Source organism: Quercus lobata, chromosome 2 (genome assembly GCF_001633185.2).
Source record: "Quercus lobata isolate SW786 chromosome 2, ValleyOak3.0 Primary Assembly, whole genome shotgun sequence".
Taxonomy (NCBI): Eukaryota; Viridiplantae; Streptophyta; class Magnoliopsida; order Fagales; family Fagaceae; genus Quercus; species Quercus lobata.
This window is the reverse complement of record NC_044905.1, coordinates 34,363,320-34,380,704: the sequence shown is the minus strand read 5'-3', so window position 1 is coordinate 34,380,704 and position 17,385 is coordinate 34,363,320. Positions and strand designations below refer to the sequence as shown.

Below are 17,385 nucleotides of genomic sequence, written 5' to 3'. Positions count from 1 at the left end.
GTAATAGTAGAGGTCTTTTTGGGCATGGAGCCTATATCCCTAACAATATAGACTAGGGTAAATTATCTATTCGGTCTTTAACCTCTATATTATGTGTCAATTTGATCCTTGGCCTTTCAAGTGTATCGATTGTTTTATATCGTTAAAAAACATATGAAAAATGCTAATGTGACTAATTGTCATAATAAAAAATAATTCTTATGTCAACTCAAATCACATGTGTATTGCTGTCATGGAATAAACTTGAAAAAAAATGTTTAATGAGATTGAGATCAAAATCTATCTCCACACGAAAAATTTATCTCCACACAAAATTCACTATAATCTGAAAAAATCAAGACAAAAATATCATTTTGGTCACTACATTTTGGTAGTTGTCTGTTATATTCAATTTGCAATCAATTTTCATTAGTGAGTTGACAAGAAAAACTAAATTGATTGCAATTGAAGATAATATTGACCAAATTAACTACTATCAAAATCCAGTAACCAAATTGACATTAGGAATCAAAATAGCATTTTTGGAAAAAATCTAAGCAAAACCAAAAAAAAATTCACAATTAAATCCACAGTACCAAAACAATAAAAATCCAAAATTGCATAACTGAAAAAAAAAAAAAAAAAAAGAGTAGGACGAAAGAAAGAACACCAAGAATTCCAAGAGAAATTTTAGTTGTTTGAATACTCGAAAAAATAAAAGTTTTGGGTTATTTATTTATTTTTAAGAACCAAAGAAGTTCTTCTCCAAAAAGAAGAAATAAATAAATAAATAACATTACTTTGACTATGAGTAGACTTACACTTACCCTTAGGCCTTTGCGTGAAGTAGAGGCCCAGAGGGGTGAGATTAATTTATTCTTTTTGAATGAGCCCAAAACTAACTGCCCTGATTTTCCTTCTTTCTGAACAAACGTTTAGTGTGGTCAAGATTGGGCTAGCCATGGGCCACGTATAGTGTGGTAATTTGTTAATGGGCCTCATTCAGTACATAACTGGGCCTTGAAGATATGCCTATAAACTTGGGGACTTTAACAATAAAAAAATATATATAATATATATATATTTATATATATTAGAAGGACTTAACATTATTTTGGTTCAAAAAAAAAAAAGGTCCTCAACAAAATTTAAAATAGAAAACCGTAATGAAATTTTATTTTTTAATTTTTAAAAAAATTAAGTTAGCATAATAGGTCTCCAATGTTTGGAATTCAGTACCAACATATTTGATGTGGTTAGTGTGGAAGAAACGCTACAACCACACATTGAGGATGTTGTGTGACATATTGACTATTTGAAGTCCTTGGTAATTTGGACATTGTTTGATTGGTATTGAGTTTGGGGTTTCATGCATTGTGCTTTCATTTTTGAATTGCTTGTAATTGTTTTAGGTACTTTGTGCACAACAAGTTAGAGTCAAACGTAAAATTTTAACAACCATTGAATTTAACAATGGTCTTTGCATCAAGACGATTTTTTTCTCCTCCTCTCTGTAGGAGTTCTCTTTCTCACCTAGGGTGAGTCTTCCTTACCTGCTCAAGGGTGGGAACCATGGACTCCGAGTTTATTGAGAGTATTAAAAAAATCTCTTTGACAGCGGAGGAGGAGAGAGCTATAGAAGTTCGGGTTCATCATTGTAAACAAACTCTTGATGAATGTTCGCTAAGCCTAATGGGCTGCTTCCTATTTGACAAACTTCCTAACCTCAGAGTGGCGAAAACCTACTACGCTTAGTGTGGAGATTAGGGAATGACCTGAAGATCGTGGAGGTGGGAGACAGACTGCTCCAGTTTAAGTTCTTGCTTGACAGTCAACTAAGATGTGTCCTTGACAATGGCCCGTGGTGTTTTGATATCAAACTATTGTTGCTGCGACGATGGGAGAAAGGGATGACGGCAGCTAACGTTACCTTCCCCAACATACAACTATGGGGAATAAATTAATTGGCATATATTCAAAAGAAGTTGTCTCCCTAATTATTCTTGGGAACACTTTTTATTTTTACCTATACCCTTTGTTATAAATTCCTCCTCTTTACCCTACATTACATCCCAATGAAAGCCTTATTTGATCTTAAGGAAGGTATGGTTTGGATCTTGACATGACTAATCAATGTGTGTGGTGTAATATTCTTAGTGTTTGGCATCTTTTCATAAGACTATAAATATCCTTTATTTGGCTTCACCGTTCTTCATCTTATTTATATGTGAGATATTAGTCTTTGTTCTATATTATTCTGCTCACATATGTTTGAGAGTGTTACACCTTTTTCGGAGTGATTTTATTTGTTGAGTGTTAACAACTATGAGATTTGAGTTGAAGCATAACTTTGGATAGAAATTTAAGCCATATTTTATCTTAAGACTAAGGTCGTATTTGTGTTGGCTAAACTATTCACACACTAAGTATTGATGGCATGTAGAATATTTTTGGTGGTTGTTAATATTTTGACATTTGATTAACTATTTCTACTAAAGTAATAATTTTTTGTTATTTTGTGTCTTTGTCTCGAGTCGCTGAAATTGCTAGGGATTAGCAATGAGCTGGTTGGGGAGTGTGATAATAGCTTAATTTTGCACATTTATATCATTATTAGAGAAGTATTATCATACTTATTTTGAGTTAATTCATGCATTTTATAGTTGATTTTGGAATAATGCTGAATAATCAATTTTGTGCTTAATTGAATTTTAATGCGTGAATTTGTCTTTTGTAGGATAATGAAATTAAATAAGTGGATTTGTGCAAAGAAGAAAGCTAATGGACTTTAATTTGACAAGGGCCAAGACGAAGTTAAAGAATGCCAACCCAATTAAATTCAAGTCCAATTGGAGCAAGGAATCAAAGGAAATTGGCACCTAATCCAAGTCCAATTCGGATTAGGATTCCAGCTTGCACACTAGTTAGTATTTGGAGTATAACTTTCGGTGCAGATGTCCAATTGAGATGATTCAAGTTGGCCTGGAAAGCTAACTTAACGGGCTACAACTTTGTAGTTTACCAAAAGTCCGAATTCTGAAGTTAAATGGGCCAAAAACGTCGGTTAAGTGAAGCCTAAAAACCTAGGATTTTCTCCAAACGGGAATTCAACTTGTAATAGGATTCCTTGACCTATTTAAAGGCTCTTTCAGGCAAAATTCAGGGGGAGAGCTGCTCTAAAACATAATTTAGATTTTCTTAAAATTTCTTTACAGTTTTAAGAGTTTTATTTGTGTAATGGCTTGCTAGAAGCCTTGCTAAGATAAGGGGTGAAACCTAACCGTTTGTTAGTATGTTCTTAACAATTATTTATTGGTTTTAATGCTTATATTTTTATGTTTTTGATTGTTTTACTCATCTAGAAAAGTGTTTAGTTCTGTATAATCTTTTGATTTATCGTAGACTCCGGGCACGTTTAGTATTCCCTACGAACTAATTCACTAGTTTTATTTTGCCAAAAATCAATCAATTGCATGAAACTACATTAGACAATTAATTCTTGAGTTTTTATTGTTAAATCATCCGACTAAAATCATCCTTCATATGAATTTTAGTTGAGTTATAAAATAAATATTGTTAAGACTACCAATAGATGTGTTGTGTGTGGATCCCTATACTTTAGCACCTTAATATATTGTTATTTTCTTTCAATTTAAATTACTTTTACTAAACTATCAAAAATCTCTTCAATTAAACTTTATTATTTTAGTTTTATTCTCTTGTGGTTTGCTAATCAATTCCCTTTTCCCTATGGATTTGACCTCGGACTTACCGAGTTATTACTTCGCGACAATCCTGCAGGATAAAGAGAATTGATTAGCAAACCACAAGACAATAAAACTAAAATAATAAAATTTAATTGAAGAGATTTTTAATAATTAGTGAAAGTAATTTAAATTGAGTGAAAATAACAATATATTAAGGTGCTAAGGTTTAGGGATCCACACACAACACATCTATTAGTAGTCTTAACAATATTTATTTTATAACTCAACTAAAATTCATACGAAAGATGATTTTAGTCAGATGATTTAACAATAAAAATTCGAGAATTAATTGTCTAAGGTAGTTTCATGCAATTGATTGGTTTTTGGCAAAACAAAACTAGTAAATTAGTTCGTAGGGAATACTAAGCATTTAACGTGCCCGGAGTCTACGATAAATCAAAGGATTATACAGAACTAAACACTTTTCTAGATGAGTAAAACAATAAAAAAAAAAACATAAAAATATAAGCATTAAAACCAATAAATAATTGTTAAGAACATACCAATAAACGGTTGGGTTTCACCCCTTGCCTTAGCAAGGCTTCTAGCAGGCCATAACACAAATAAAACTCTAAAAACTGTAAAGAAACTTTAAGAAAACCTAAATTATGTTCTACAACAGCTCTCCCCCTGAATTTTGCCCTAAAGAGCCTTTAAATAGGTCAAGGAATTCTATTACAAGTTGAATTCCTGTTTGGAGAAAATTCCAGGTTTTTAGGCTTCAATTAACCAACGTTTTTGGCCCATTTAACTTCAGAATTCGGACTTTTGGTAAACTACAAAGTTGTAGCTCGTTAAATTAGCTTTCCAGCCCACTTGAATAATCTTTATTGGACATCTGCGCTGAAAGTTATGCTCCAAATACTAACTAGTGTGCAAGCTGGAATCCTAATCCAAACTGGACTTGGATTAGGTGCAAATTTCCTTTGATTCCTTACTCCAATTGAACTTGAATTTAATTGGGTTGGCCTTCTTTGATTTCATCATGGCCCTTGTAAAATTAAAGTCCATTAACTTTCTTCTTTGCACAAATCCACTTGTTTAATTTCATTATCCTACAAAAAACAAATTCACACATTAAAATTCAATCAATCACAAAATTGATTATTCAACATTATTCCAAAATCAACTATAAAATGCATGAATTAACTCAAAATAAGTATGATAATGCTTTCTAATAATGATATAAATATGCAAAATTAAGTTATTATCACACTCCCCAACCAGCTCATTGCTAGTCCCTAGCAATTTAAGCGACTCAAGACAAAGACACAAAATAACAAAAAATTATTACTTTAGTAGAAATAGTTAATCAAAGGTCAAAACACTAACAACCACCAAAGACATTCCACATGCCATCAATACTTAGTGTGTGAATAGTTTAGCCAACACAAATACAACCATAGTCTTAAGATAAAATATGTCTTGAATTTCTATCCAAAATTATGCTTCAACTCAAATCTCACAGTTGTTAATACTCAACAAATAAAATCACTCCGAAAAGGGTGTAACACTCTCAAACATATGTGAGCAGAATAATATAGAACAAAGACTAATATCTCACATATAAATAAGATGAAGAACGGTGAAGCAAAATAAGGGATATTTATAGTCTCATGAAATGATACCAAACACTAAGAAGATTACACCACACACATTGATTAGTCATGTCAAGATCCAAACCACACCTTCCTTAAGATCAAATTGGGCTTTCATTGGTATGTAATGTAGGGTAAATAGGAGGAATTTAGAACAAAAGGTATAGGTAAAAATAAAAGGTATTCCCAAGAATAATTAGAGAAACAACTTCTTTTGAATATATGACAATTAATTTATTCTCTCAAGTTTTTTGAATATCGCACTTTCACTTTTTTTCTTTTTTTCTTTTTTTCTTCAAAATTTCATCAACAAATTCATTCTCTATTTCTTCCTTTTTTACATTCCCCTTTTTTTTCACCATTTTTCCTTTTCTGTTTATGACTTTTTTTTTTTTTTTTTTAGAGTGAGTCCTCCTTTTCTTCACCACAAATTTATCGTAATCAAGCAATTTGATTGCATTCATTCTTAGAACACCTTAAGAAAGGATTTGAGAAAAAACGACTAAAATAATAGGCTCAAATGAGTGACTAGCAGTAATGTATCAAGAAAGAAAATAATAAAGGCTCAAAATTAACAAAGATGGCCTAAAATCATTTCTTAAGGATTGGGATAGTTCTTCAAAATCCATGACTTTAACATATTTAGGTGTGGCATAAAATTTGATAAATTCTTAGCATTTGACCAAATCAAAGAATGATGAGACTAAGCAACAACAAAGTTATGTTCTTCCAAATGAAAATTGAGGTCAAAAGAAAATAACCCTCTAAAAAAATGAATGGCTCAAGAACTCACTTGGGTTACAGTCTCTACATTTTATTTTCAAGATTTTCAAAGTCATCTCTATCTCTCAACCAAGAAACATGTTCATGTGGCTAAAGTGCATGTGCATACTAGTTGAGCATGAAAAACAATGGAATTCTTTAGATAGAAGTAGCATAAAGAATTTTAACTTAAAACTTTTGCTAAAGCAACACTTCTTTTTTTTTCTTTTTTTTGAAAATTGGACTAAAAACAAAAACAAAAACAAAAATCATTAAAAACAACCCAAAAAAAAATTTAACATAAAATAAAACCAAATGCAAATCATCTCAAGTTCCTCTCCCCAACCTAACACTTACATTGTCCTCAATGATAATAAAGAAAAACAATAGAGTAGAGAGTATAGAGAGTACCTTGAAGAGACGAACATAAATGAATAAAAAAAAAAAAAAAACACAATCTAAACTACGACACAAATACTAATGCTAATTGCTTGGCAAGTCTTGATAAATGGGATCCTTCAAATTAATAGATTCCTCCTCTTGTGAAAAATTCTCAAGAAATGGCTTAAGATGTTGTCCATTCACCTTAAATATGTTACCATTCTTAGGATTTTCAATTTCTATGGCACCATGGGGGAAAACATTTTTAACAATAAAATGTCTAGTCCATCTAGATCTCAATTTTTCGGGGAACAAATGTAACCTAGAATTATACAAAAAAAAATTTTGAGATGGTTCAAAGGATTTCCTTAAAATTTGTTTGTCATGAAAAACCTTCATTCTTTCTTTAGAAATCCTAGAATTCTCATATGCATCATGCCGAATTTCTTCCAACTCATTCAATTGCAATTTTCTTAATGAACTAGCCTTGTCTAAGTTAAAGTTAAACATCTTTATTGCCCAATATGATTTATGTTCCAATTCCACAGGCAAGTGACAAGCTTTACCATAAACAAGTCTATAGGAAGACATACTAAGAATATTTTTATAGGCAGTATGGTATGCCCAAAGTGCATCATTCAACCTTAAAGACCAACTTTTACGATTTGGGTTAATCGTCTTTTCCAAAATTTGTTGGTTTGTCATTGTCCTTTAAATAAATCCTATGAGTACAAACCAATGGACTAAGTCATTTTATGTTAGCCATGTTCCTCCCTATGACACCCTTATGTTTACTCAAAACATTTAATAACTTACATTCTTGCAAGGAATCAAGTTCAGAAGATATTACCATAGGAAAAGTCTCATCGGTTCCTAGAAAATCATACTTGAGATCATTTGGCCAGGGTTTCAACTTCCATTTAGGTACTTGCTCACTAGATGGGAACAACTTTATCTCACAAGGTGGCAACTCCTCGTATTTCAATTTCCAATTGCTCGCTTCCAATTCCTGTGCAGATTCCAAGAGACAATGAATGTATGCAATTTCAGAATTCTCATCAAAGTTAAAATCACATGAATTAACTAAACAAGTTTCTAATGTTTGGTCTTGAACAATTGTTTCAATCAAGTTAACTTCATGCACATCCTCTTCATCCCTAATTTGCTTACAAGCATTAAAAATATTAAGCTCAAGGGTCATATTGCCAAAAGATAATTTTAAGACTCCACTTCTACAATTTATCAATGCATTAGAAGTTGCAAGAAATTGGCGACCTAAAATCACAGATATTTGAGAATTAGCATTAGAAACAAGATGCATGTCCAAAATAATAAAGTCAATAGGAAAATAAAATTTGTCCACTTGAACCAAAACATCCTCAACAACACCCTTTGGAACAATCACAGATCGATCGGCAAGTTGTAAAATTATGGAAGTGGGTTTTAACTCACCTAGACCTAATTGCTCATACACTGAATATGGCAAAAGATTCACAATTGCCCCAAGATCAAGCAAAGCTTTCTCTATTTTTGAATTACCAATCACACATGAAATAGTGGGACAACCTGGATCTTTAAACTTTGGAAGTTTATTGTTTTGAATAATTGCACTAACTTGTTCAGTCAAAAATGTCTTCTTATGTACATTAAGCTTATGCTTAACAATACACAAATCTTTCAAAAATTTAGCATATGATGGAATTTGCTTTATGGCATCCAAAAGAGGAATGTTCACTTTAACTTGCTGAAGCACTTCAAAGATTTCAAATTTTTAATTCACTTTTTGAGGGGAAATCAACCTTTGGGGAAAAGGAGCAAGGATAGGACACCTTTCAATTTCATAAGATTTAGACTCAAGGACCTCATCACTACTCTTTATTTTGGAAGACTCATCATGTGTATTGCTTTCAGGAATATCTTTTTCAATGATTTTTCCACTATGAAGAGTAGTTACATATTTAACTTGACTCACTTTATTTTCAAAGGAATTACAATCATCAACACAAAATTGACCTCGGGGGTTTGGTTGTGGTTGTGGTTGAGATGGAAACTTACCCTTTTCTATTGTGCTCAAGGATGTGGTCAATTTAGTAAGAGTGCTCCTAATGTCATTTATGGCTTGTGAGTTTTGATTATTAATGGTGGATTGAGTTTGCATGAATTGCTGCAAAGTGTCCTCAAGACTCTTCTTTGGAGAGGGATTATAGGGAACAAAATTTGAAGAATCATGTGTAGGAGGTGCAACCACATTATCATTCCTCCAACTAAAATTTGGGTGATTCCTCCACCCTGAATTGTATGTCTCTGAATAGGGGGTAGGGTATGATTTTTTCACCATGTTCATAGCATTTGCTTGATCATGCAACACCTCTTTAAAAGCTAGAATTGTAGGGAATTCATTGGTAGGGTGTTTCATGGTCTCACAAATTCTACAAACTTCATCAATTTTAGGCACAATATTGACTCCATTGACCTTCCTTAATTCCATGGGTTCAAGCTTCCTAGTTAGACTAGCCACCCTAGCACTATGGTCATCATCTTCCCTAAGTTGGTACTTACCACCCCCATAGGGGTTGGTGGATGCTCTAGACCTATCTTAGGTATCAGTGGTACCCCAAGATTGGGCATTCTCAGCTAAGAGATCAAAATAATCAAAAGCCTCATTAGGATCTTTATTAAAAAATTATCCATTGCGCATCATCTCTACGAATTGGCGCATCTTTGGAGTTAAACTTTCATAGAAAAAACTAATTATACGCCAAGTTTCATAGCCATGATGTGGACAAGCATTAAGAAAATCTTTAAATCTTTCCCAACATTGATAAAATGTCTCATTATCTTTTTTTAAAAAATTCATTATTTGTCTTTTAAGTGCATTAGTCCTATGAATTGGAAAAAATTTCTTTAAAAATTCAGTTTGCATCTCTTGCCAAGTACCAATTGATCTAGGTCTCAAAGAATTAAGCCAAGTTTTTGCCTTGTCTTTAAGAGAAAAAGGGAACAACTTCAACCTAATGGTTTCTTCATTACATGATTGGTCATGGAAGGTAGAACATACCTCCTCAAATTCCTTAAAGTGTAGGTAAGGATTTTCAGAATCTAAGCCATGAAATTTAGGAAGTAATGAAATCATATCGGGCTTAAAATTAAAATTATTTGCTTTAGTTGGAAAAATGATGCATGATGGTGCACTACTCCTAGTAGGTTTCAAATAATCCTTGAGAGTTCTAATGGATTGGTGAGCATGAAAGTTTTCATTATTTAAATTACTCTCATCACCATGATTACTCTCTAAGTCTGCCATGATATTAAGTGTGTGAGAATGTGTGAAAGAACCATATAAATTGCCAAACAAATTATTAGACTCAATTCTAACCAAGCGATTATCACTATCACGACACCAAACATGAATGCAATAGTAAAGCAAGAAAGAAAACGAAAAAGAAAATAAAATAAAACAAAAACCTTTAACAATAAAGAGAAGTAAAAATAAAAGAAAAACTCTAAAAGAAAACTAAACTACTTAAAAAGAAAAGAATTGGAGAGATATTACCAAATATGTGAAGAATTTTAATGCCGAAAACCTCTCCAACAAAGTGGAACGCTTCTCTAATTGCCTAATCCCCGGCAACGGCGCCAAAAACTTGCTACGACTTAAATAATGCTCCCAAGTGCAGGATTGTCGTGAAGTAATAACTCGGTAAGTCCGAGGTCGAATCCATAGCGAAAAGGGAATTGATTAGCAAACCACAAGACAATAAAACTAAAATAATAAAGTTTAATTGAATAGATTTTTAATAGTTTAGTGAAAGTAATTTAAATTGAGTGAAAATAACAATATATTAAGGTGCTAAGGTTTGGGGATCCACACACAACACATCTATTAGTAGTCTTAATTATATTTATTTTATAACTTAACTAAAATTCATACGAAGGATGATTTTAGTCGGATGATTTAACAATAAAAACTCGAGAATTAATTGTCTAAGGTAGTTTCATGCAATTGATTGATTTTTGGCAAAACAAAACTAGTGAATTAGTTCACAGGGAATACTAAGCATTTAACGTGCCCGGAGTCTACGATAAATCAAAGAATTATACAAAACTAAACACTTTTCTAGATGAGTAAAACAATCAAACACATAAAAACATAAACATTAAAACCAATAAATAATTGTTAAAAACATACCAATAAACGGTTGGGTTTCACCCCTTGCCTTAGCAAGGTTTCTAGCAAGCCATAATACAAATAAAACTCTAAAAACAATAAAGAAACTTTAAGAAAACCTAAATTATGTTCTGCAGCAGCTCTTTCTGAATTTTGCCCTAAAGAGCCTTTAAATAGGTCAAGGAATCCTATTACAAGTTGAATTCCCGTTTGGAGAAAATCCCAGGTTTTTAGGCTTCACTTAACCGACGCTTTTAGCCCGTTTAACTTCAGAATTCGGACTTTTGGTAACTACAAAGTTGTAGTCTTTTAAGTTAGCTTTCCAGCCCAACTTGAATCATCTCGATTGGACATCTATGCCGAAAGTTATGCTCCAAATACTAACTAGTGTGCAAGCTGGAATCCTAATCCGAATTGGACTTGGATTAGGTGCAAATTTCCTTTGATTCCTTACTCCAATTGGACTTGAATTTAATTGGGTTGGCCTTCTTTGACTTCATCATGGCCCTTGTAAAATTAAAGTCCATTAGCTTTCTTCTTTGCACAAATCCACTTATTTAATTTCATTATCCTACAAAAGACAAATTCACGCATTAAAATTCAATTAAGCACAAAATTGATTATTCAGCATTATTCCAAAATCAACTATAAAATGTATGAATTAACTCAAAAGAAGTATGATAATGCTTTCTAATAATGATATAAATATGCAAAATTAAGCTATTATCACTACCCTTTGATCTAATGAACAAAGAGGCAGGGTTGGAGATTGGTAGGGGATTAGAGGAGGTCTTGAACATGGATGCTAAAGCCATTGCCTCGAAACAAGCAAGGTTCCTATGGGTTAGAGTGGACATACTGGTGGACAAACCATTGAGAAGGGGAGCTCCGGTGATCAGTCCAGAAGGAGATAAATCGTGGGTGGCCGTGGTCGGCTAGGGCACGAGGTGAAAACTTGCACCCATTGCGACTTAGATAGTAATGTGAGTGGGAACGGCAGCCTCCTTTACGGTAACTGGCTGAGAGCGGGGTCGAAGTGACATAAGGATGAACTGTGGATCAAAGAAATTGATCAAGCAAAGGGCTATAAACACGGCAGTAGCGGCACACCTGATGGGACGTTTCCAAACCTAGGAAACTCTAGTGGGCTAGCTAGGATGGCTACCACATGCAAGGAAACCATGCCGGATTTCGGGGAAGTAAGTGGGCAAACCAGCGAAAAACCAGGGAGGGCAGTGCAAACTTTTTTGGAGGCGCAATCAGAGGAGAGTGAACTAATGCAGTGCAATGTACCCGACATAAAAGTAAAAGCAGCTGGTGCAATTAATATGGCGCCTACTTTAACTTCAGCCCATATTTATGGAAAGATAGGGCACATGCATGAAACAACTAATAGGACCAGTGGGGTTGGTGGAGACAAAAATACATATGACCTAGTTAACGTGGGTAATCATGCTACCCCTACTACTAAGCAACCAACCTGGACTAGGATGAGTAGACTATAGTCTAGTGAAGCTATAGATAAGTAGGGAAGGCAGAGACAAATAATGGGCCAAAAAAGGGAGTTCCATGAAAGCAACGTGACCCCAGACTTAAAAAGCTTAAGGAATGAAAAAAGAACCAAACCTGACATACCAAACATACCAACGGTGGAGGCTGTGGTGCAGCCCTGCCGACCATAATGATCATTATAAGCTGGAACTGTCGAGGGTCTAGGAACCAATGAGTAGTGGACGTACTCACCAACTTGGTGAGAAGTAAAGGGCCCACCATTTTGTTCCTTATGGAGACAAAGCGGTCTATCTCAAAAATGCGAAAACTTTGTTATGATCTAAATTTTCAATCAATCTTGGCTGTCGTGACGGCCAAAGTGGTGGTTTGAGGTTATTTTGGAAGGCAGAGTGTGACCTTCATATTTAAATGTTCTTGCCTAACCATATTGATGCCCACATCATGCCTACAAATAAACCACCTTAGAGGTTAACAGGGTTTTACAGACGACTGGAAGGACATAGGAAGCATAAATCATGGAGAATCCTTAGACACTTGCATGCTAGAGCTTCTCTGCCCTGGGTTTGCCTAGGGGACTACAATGAAATACTGCACTCTGAGGAAAAGTAAAGGGGTACCTCGAAACACTTGGCTCCTGTGTTGGATTTTAAGAAGACTCTGCTACATTGTGGCTTGGAGGACCTAGGTTACCACGGTTATCCATTCACATGGTGCAACGGCCAACCGGGTGAAGCTTTCATTGAAGTAAGATTGGATAGAGTTTATGCTTCCACGGAATGGCAGGGACACTTCCCATTGGCAAAAGTCTCACATCTATAGGTATCTTACTTTGACCATGACCCTATTATATTAGATACTCAATGCTATGATCAACATGCAAGGGTTAGACGTAAGAGGCTCTACCTATTTGAGGAAAGATGGGCGGCACACCAAGGATGTGAGGAGGTGATCAGGGAAGTGTGGAACTCCCACCCACCTAGTGGAAGTCCTATGTTTAAGCTTTTTGAGAAGATAAAGCAATGTCGTATGAAGCTAGTGGCATGGAGTCGAGAGGTGTTTGGCAACACTAGAACTTGTTTGGAGGATAAACATGCTGCACTCAAGGCCTTGTCCACCACTGGGTATGGAACCAACCTCGCACAGATTAACACCCTAAGGGACGAAATAAATGCATTGTTACACCAGGAAGAGGTGTTTTGGAGGCAGCGATCTAGGGTTATTTGGCTTCCTGCAGGCGATAAAAACATGAAGTTCTTCCATAAAAGGGCTAGCCAACAGCGAAGGAAGAATCAAATAGACAGACTGATGGATAGGAATGGGATTTGGAGAACAAATGAGCAAAGCATTAGGTTTATAACAGTGGAGTATTTTAACAACATTTTTGCTACGTCCAATCCGAGGAACATGGAAGAGGTTCTAAATGTGGTGGACAGAGTAGTGACGGAGGAAATGAACCAATCCCTCCTCAAACCTTTTGTAGGCGTCAAGGTTTGGCAAGCCCTGTTTCAAATGCACCCGTCGAAGTCACCAGGTCCAGATGGTATGTATCCATTCTTCTTTCAAAAATATTGGCACGTAGTAGGTGGAGATGTAACAGAGGCAGTGCTATCGATATTAAACTCAGGCAATGTATTAACCAAGATGAACTTCACCCATATCCTGCTTATACTGAAGAAGAAAGACCCCCAAGCCATGTTGGATTACCGCCCTATCAGCCTTAGTAATGTGGTCAGTAGGATGGTATCAAAGGTGTTAGCAAATAGGGTGAAAGGCATCCTATCGAACATTATTTCGGATGTGTAAAGCGCATTCATCCTCGACAAGCTTATCACCGATAACACCACAGTGGCTTACGAGATGCTACATAGGCTGAGAAATAGAAGACAAGGGAAAGTAGGTCATATGGCGGTTAAGCTAGACATCAGTAACGCCTACGATCGAGTGGAGTGGGAGTTCCTACGGAGCATAATGATGAAGATAGGCTTCTTGGCCAGGTAGGTGGACCAAGCTATGTAATGTGTATCGTCATCAAGCTACTCGGTACTAGTTAATGGTGAACCCAAAGGCTTTATCTCCCCAACCCGAGGTATTAAACAAGGAGACCCGCTGTCACCTTACTTGTTCCTGTTTTGTGTGAAGGGCCTATCTGCACTGCTATGGAAAGCCATTGAAGCAAAACGGATCCAAGGAATAAATTCCTACCGCAATGGTGTAAACATTTCCCACCTCCTTTTCGCCGACAACAGCCTCTTATTTTGTCCACCCACCCCATTAGAGTGCACTAGGCTTTTGAACATCTTGTCCGCATATGAGCATGCCTCAGGCCAGGCCATTAACGGGCAGAAAACAACCCTATTTTTCAGCCCTAACACCGTACCTACAGTGAGGGAGGAAATCTGTAGAAGTTTGATGCCCAAGTTGTGACAGAATTTGAAAAATACCTAGGACTGTCGATGGTGGGAGGTAAGAACAAAATGAGTACCTTCAAAGACCTTCAGGAAAGGATTGCCAAGCGAGTCATCGGGTGGAAGGAAAAGTTAATCTCAAAAGCGGGAAGGGAGGTCTTGATCAAAACCATAGCACAAGCCATATCGGCATTCTCAATGAGCTTATTCCAGCTGCCTAAAACACTGTGCAGTGACATCAACTCTATCATGGCAAAATACTGGTCGTGGTAGACGAGCAACGAGAAAAAAATACACTGGATCAACTAGAAGCAGCTGTGTAATCCGAAGAAGATTGGTGGTATGGACTTCTGAGACATCCACGCCTCTGAGACATCCACGCCTTTAACCTGGCAATGCTGGCAAAACAAGCATGAAGGCTGATCAATCATCAAATCTCTTTGTTCTTTCGGGTTTATAAAGCAAGGTATTTCCCAAATGTCTCTTTCTTGGATTCTAACTTGGGGAGTAACCTGTCTTACGTGTGGTGAAGCCTCCTAAAAGCTAGGGACGTCATACTAGCAGGGTTGAAATGGAAGGTGGGAAGTGGGGACCTAATACACATATTTGATCACCAGTGGTTGCCAAGACCCCATGCCTTCGTAGGGAAGGACCTGGACCGATGAAAGTAAGAGAGCTAATTGACGTAGAAACGGGATAGTGGGATAGAGCTAAGTTGGCCTATTGGTTCGAACCCCACACATGCGTTGATATCCTAAACCTACCATTGCCAAATATACTGTCCAATGATGTGCTAGTGTGGAAGGAGAACAAAGCCAACTCATTCTCAGTCAAATCAGCGTATTCAGTAGCACTGAGTATGCTACACCCCTCAACGGTTAATCACTCAAACACTGGTATGGATAGGAAACTGTGGAAAACAATGTGGTCCCTCAATGTCCCACCAAAAGTGCGTACCTTCCTATGGAAAGCGTGCTCGAATATCCTACCCACACATGACAACCTCCACTTGAAGAGAACGTAGATGGATCCGTCATGCACCATGAGTTACTAGCAATGCGAAACGGGGGTGCATATCCTTTAGGAATGCCCTTTAGTACGCAACGTATAGGCCTTAGTAAAGGGCAAAACTCAGAAGAGCCCCGCTGCTGCCTTAGACTTCTTCATGCTATCTCGAACCATGATGCGACGCTTGACTCAGGATGAGCTGGAATAGTGGGGCATGATAACGTGGGCTATATGGAACACACGTAATAAGCACTACTTTGAGGATATACAAACTCACCCAGAAGTTATTTTACGTAGTGCAAAATCTCTCCTACATGAATACCAAACCCTGATGCCTGACCAGAGGATATGATTTCTTTGTTTTTGGTAGCCTTTTCCTGACCGTGATTCAGTATTGTATTTTATCTCGTTAGGCTTGGAGTATTTTATATTTTCATAGTGGCTAGCTTGTCCTTGTCCTTAAGCCCAGACAGTTGTAGGCCTATATGGCTTAGGACCTTTTTATACTCCTTTATACTTTTGTACTTTTTGCTTTTTTTTAATATAATTCTACCTTCTTCAATCAAAAAAAAAAAAAAAAAAAAATGTACTTTGTGCACAGCATTGTAAACATAGAGTACTATTTTCTTTCTTCATAAAATTTTTATTACTTAACAAAAAAGAATAATAGAATAGGTCATTTGGGGTATGGAGCCTATAATCCTAACAATATAGCCTAGGTTAAATTGCCTATTTGATCCTTAACCATTACGTTATATGTCAATTTGGTCTTTAACCTTTCAAATGTGTTAATTTGGTTTCTGTTATTAAGTGATAGTTGAAAAATGCTAACATGACTAATGGTCATAATAAAAAAAATTATTTTTACGCCAACTCAAATAACATGTAAACTATTGACATGGAATAAACTTGAAATTTTTTTTAAAGAAGACTAAGATCATAATCTTTGGAGAAGAAGGAGAGCCCAAATCGAAGAAGTGGATCAAAGATCTTAAAATGATATTGACCATGAAAATCCTCCAAGTGAACCATTAAAAGTGGACTTGAGGTTTGATATCTTGATCTCAATCTTCATTAAACTTTTTATTTTTTAAAATTTATTCTACGTCAACATTTTTCATCCATCGTTTAACAATATGGACCAAATTGACACAATATAAAAAGATTAGAGATCAAATTTGACACATTTGAAAGGTCTAAAACTAAATTGATGCACAACATAAAGGTCAAAAACCAAAGAGGTAATTTACCCTATAGACTATATTGTCTCTAGTTTATTTTGAGTTATGTTACGCCAATGGTTTTCCGAAAAACGGAATTACTTTAGCCCCTGGCAAACCCCAACGCATGCTCTTACTGTGTTGTGAACTTTTATTGATCCCTCAAGAAAAAGTGCAACTTCTTTTTATAAAATAAAAAAAGAAAAAGAAAAAGAAAAAAGAGCAAAAGCTAAAGATATACTCCATCAATATCAATAATTATATATTATTATGTAAAAAAAAAGAGCAAAAGCCAAAGATACACTCCATCAATATCAATAATTATATATTATTATGTAAAAAAAAAAAATCTGTAATTATATATATTAAATCTCCAACTTAGTGGAAAACACATATGAAAACATATAATTCGATTTAAGTATACTGTGTGCAAGCTGCTTTTAGTTAGAATCGTTTGTGAATTTTTGATGAAAATTCATCAAAAAAAAGAAAAAAAGAATCGTTTGTGAATTGTGATGTTCTGATCTGTACGAGAATTATTACTAATAATATACAGCCTCAAATAAAATATTAGAGCTTTAATTT

General features: G+C 35.3%; 1 non-coding gene across 1 annotated transcript; it reads left to right on the top strand.

The window, feature by feature from the left end:
• Positions 1–9,255: 9,255 nt before the first annotated feature.
• LOC115978514 lies at positions 9,256–9,362 on the top strand. The gene has a single exon (XR_004088784.1). It is a non-coding gene; the product is annotated as a small nucleolar RNA R71 (small nucleolar RNA).
• Positions 9,363–17,385: the final 8,023 nt, after the last annotated feature.